We start from the raw sequence: 4,771 nt of genomic DNA, 5'->3' as shown, positions 1-4,771 counted from the left end.
TCTAAAAATTTTAATCTATCCTCTTGTGGTGAAGAAAATCTTACCAACTACAATACAGTATTTAGGAACAATTTGTTTTCCTTTAATCTTGAAGAGTCTGCTCATTTCACAAATTGGATCAATATCTTTAATTCTTTATGTATCTGCTGTCTTGACTGCTTCTTACATTCATAATATATTGAATTTTTTGTCACTTTGTGCAGTTCATCTTTGGATCCACCAAACTAAATGGTTTTTTGAAAAATTTGAATACAGTAGACTTTATTCTTTTTGCTGTAAAATCTAGTTGGTTCTGACACATGCTAAACATCTTAGTTTATCACAAATAATAATAACAATAGTAGTAATAATAATAAATAGTTTTGCCACTTTAACAATGTCCTGTGTTTTAGCTAACTTGACCAGTCTACTCCCACTGAATGCTTGTAATTATCGACCTGTTATTCATCAGTGTAGGTTTAATTTGTTGAGAATTTCATAAACTTAGATTGGTAATAATGATAAAAATATGACTTTTCTGCCCTGGCTTCTTTCTCTTAGCATGTAGGATTCATACGTAACTTTTCATGGCTTGGTAGCTAATTTGATTGCTGAATATTGCTGTATCAAATCACTTATTGAAGAAAATCATGGCTTTACTGAGCTTTTGTTCAAAAACTCTTATAAACATTTCTGTGAAGTGCTTCTCAAGACATGTGATTCCAACTAACATGGGTCAATGTTCAGGAGTGTAAATGCTGGATCTATGGTAAGTTTATGTTGAACTTTTTAAACAGTACTGAAATGTCTCATCTGGTAAGGGGATCATGTTGTCATCCCACCGACAATGAATGAGTGTTTTTGTTTCACCCCCTGTTAGTGTTGTTCTTATTTTAGATTTTACAGTTGTAGCAGGTGTGTAGTGAGATCCCTTGTCTTCATTTATAATTCCCTAATGATAAGTAAGGCTGAGCATTCTTTCTTATATTTACTTTCATTTTTGTATATGTTTTATTTATCAATCTGATCAGATGTTTTCCTGATTTTAAATCGGGCTGTTTGTTTTTATTTGTTGAGTTTCACAAGTTAGATGTATTTTTGGACAAATATTCTTTCTAATGTGTTCCTTATTGGTTGTCTTCCAGTTTATAGCTTGCCTTTTTTTTGTCAGTGTTTTCTGAACACTTTTCAATATTTGTATTATGCTAAAGCAAATCAAGCAAGATTTCACATTTTGTGCCTTTTTTTTATCATACACTTCAAAAGTATTAATTACATTCTCAGTGATATGCAAATATTTCCAGATTCAATTTCCAAAATTTTTCCATTATCTCCACGTAAATTTTTTATTCATTAGATGATACTTTCACATACTACTCCCTTTCTCATGCCTGTTCAATTTATGACATATTTTTTCTGCCTTTGTGGATATTTCACATAAGTATTTATCTATATGAATTAACCCTTGCATGGTTGGACAATTTTACTTGACATACTGTTTCAAGGTGCGTCTATTTTGTCAAGTGTGTTAGAATTTAATTCCTTCTCCCATGATGTGCCTATGTATCACATTTTGCTTATCCACACATCTTTTGTGAAACAGCAAACTGCTTTCCTCTTCGGATGGCTGTGAACAACGTTGCTGTGAACATTGACTCCTAAGTATCTCATTGAGTTCCAGTTTCAACTATTTTATTTTTTTCGGGAGGTGAAATTTCTGGTGAATACAGTGATCCTATATTCAATTTTTGAGAAGCTGTCAAGCTGTCCAACATAGTGGCTGCATCATTCACTGCATATTCTCACCAGCAGCACACATGGTTTTCAATTTTTTCAAACCCATGACGGACTAGATAGTCTTCATTCTGGAAATCATAATAGTCATAATCGACGTGAAACAGCTCATGGTTTTGATTTGTGTGTGCCTGAGGACCTAGGATGCTGTGCTTCTTTTCCTAAACGGATGAAAACAAAACATCTTCGTTGAAAATGTCTTTTGCCTAGTTTAAAGCTGTTTGGCTTGTTTGCTTGCTGTTGCTCCTGAATCGCATAAGTTTTTATATCTGTTGGATAATCATTTTACATCAGATATTATTTACAGACCTTTTTTTCCATCTGGGGTTTGTGTTGTTAAGCATGTTAGGCCACTGCTGGCTATGCTGGTAATCCATAGGGAAGCACTGTTTCAAGTTCCTCGTGTTCCTTTTCTCATCCAGATTCCTGCCAATGTGCCTTGAAAAGGAAAAGGAAGATGTCCCAAGAAGTTGTGCCCCTGTTACCCATATAGGAGACTGTGATGGGGTTCCTGGCTTTTAGCTTAAGTGTCACCCAACACCAGCTATTGTGGCAATTTGGGGAGTGACACAGTAGGTGAAAGATAAGTCTCTCTCTCCTCCCTCTCTGTCTTCCAAACAAAGATACATTTTTCTCACTCTTTTGACTCTCTATGTTTTTAAAATAGATTATTCATTTTTATTGGAATGGTAGATTTTACAGAGAGAAGGAGATTCAGACAGAAAGAACTTCCATGTTCTGGTTCACTCTCCAAATGGCTGCAATGTCTGGAACAAACCAGGAACCAGGAGCCTCTTCTTGGTCTCCCATGTGGGTTCAGGGTCCCAAGGCTTTGGGTCATCCACCAGTGCTTTCCCAGACCACATGAAGGAAGCTGGATTGGCAGTAGAGCAGCTGGGATACAAACTGGTGACCGTGCGGGATGCCAGTACTTGTAGGTAGAAGATGAGCCAAATGAGCCATTGTGCTGAGCTCCTTTCTACTCTCTTGAAAGTGTCCTTTGATGAGTCTAAGTTTTTAATTCTAATCTAAAAACATTTTAGCATTTGTTAGTAGATTTTAAAAATTTACACATTTAACTTGAGAGGCAAGGAGAGCAAAGGTGGTGGTGTGCGGGAGAGAGAGACAGAGAAAGTGCAGGTTCACTCCCCAGTGCTTACAGCAGCTCAGGATGGGCCAGCCTGAAACCTTGACATGGGAACTTAATCTGAATCTCCATTTGAGTGGCAGGAACTCATTTACTGATGTCATCATCTTTCGTCTCTCAAGGTATGCATTAACAGGAAGCTAGAATCAAAGAGCAGGTACCTAACTCAGGCACATTGATGAGGGATGTGAATGTTGCCATGGTGTCTAAACCACTAGACCAAACATCTGCCTCCCACCTCAATTTATTATTTCTCTTGTTGCCAGTGGTCCATATCTCACATTTAAGAATCTATGTCAAATTCACAGAGGCAAATGTGTTTTTATTTCCTTTTTATCTGTATGCTTCAGGTTTCAAATTTGTCTAATGCTCTATGAAATTACCTTCTAAAAAAGCTATCCAAACACTATTCCCATGAAGAGTTCTAAGTGTCTAACTTCTCTTCAGTGTTGAAAATGAACCATGATATAAACGTTTTGCTATCCTCATGGGTTAAAAGTGATGTTTTAATTTTGATCTCAGTATTAAGGGGATAAAACATGTTGATATATATTTTTGCCATTAAGGTATCTTTTTGTTCTTTCATCAATTATTCTATTTTAAATATTGTTTTGTAGGATCTCTATATGTTCCTGGTATTAATCTTTCCTATTTTATGCACATTATCAATTTAAAATTTGTTTTGATTTTATTTAAGAAATATTTGTTCAAAATAAATATTTAATTTTGGAATTATGAGTTCATAATGAATTGTTATTTATATATTTCTTAAAAATTCCTTCCCTAATCAGCATTTTAGATATGCTAGCTACGATTTATTTTAATACATTTAGAGTTGTTATTATGTGGCTATTAATCAACTACTTGGGTTATTTTATGTGTTTTGTGTCACACATGAGTCTGGCTTTATATCTTGATGAACTTTTCACTAATTTTTCCATCATTATTTTTTAAGTGGTCTATTTGATCTTTTTTAATGAAAAGGAAAAAGTTAAGCTTTTTGCATATATAGATCTCTTGTTACAGAATGGTTGGCATAAAACTATCCCATATATCTTTTACAAATAATTTGAAGACAAAAATCATGCTTAGTAGTTTTATTATTGAATTATGTAAATCCTTTCTCTGTTTTTGGCGTGCTCCTGTTTGGGTCAGTTGTTGTACCATCCTGGTTGTGTCCTACATGCAAGAGTGTAGCATTTTCAGTGGTAGTGGGTAGAGTCTGGTGTGGCTGGTGGACAAAGCTCTGTTTTTTCCCACTGATTCTTCTAAGGCAAGATTAAGTTTAGTGTTGATTTGTCAATGGATTAAGATGTTTGATGGAAGCTAATTTCTCTTAAAGGTTCACTCAGCCCATTCAGCCATTTGAACAAAAAGAAGGTTAATCACAAAACGTAGATTCATGATACCGTTATGAATTGGCATCTGAGCATACCATGAAAGGCGTGTAGTGCTTCCACACTGCACTCACTATTCTGAGCTTCATCCCGCACTTCACCATTCTGAGCTTCATCCCGCACTTCACCATTCTGAGCTTCATCCCGCACTTCACCATTCTGAGCTTCATCCCGCACTCACCATTCTGAAGCGGTCATTCGAGTGGGGGCATCCTGACCCAGAACTCTGCTGAGGTGCTGTAAAAGTTGCGAGGTTTCTGGCAATAGGCCCTGAGTGTGACCTACTCTGAGTCAGCTGGTGTATGGACAAGAACATTTTCTTCGATACTTTCAGTTAGAAGGATCTGCATATATCTTGCAAATTTATTCAGGAATTGGAGTATGACATTTTGGAGCATAGGGAATGGAAGATTATCTTCAATTAAATTATGCAGTCAATAATTAAGTATAGACA

The sequence above is a fragment of the Ochotona princeps genome, chromosome 3 (assembly GCF_030435755.1).
Source record: "Ochotona princeps isolate mOchPri1 chromosome 3, mOchPri1.hap1, whole genome shotgun sequence".
In the NCBI taxonomy this organism is placed as follows: Eukaryota; Metazoa; Chordata; class Mammalia; order Lagomorpha; family Ochotonidae; genus Ochotona; species Ochotona princeps.
This window is presented reverse-complemented; position numbering follows the sequence as displayed.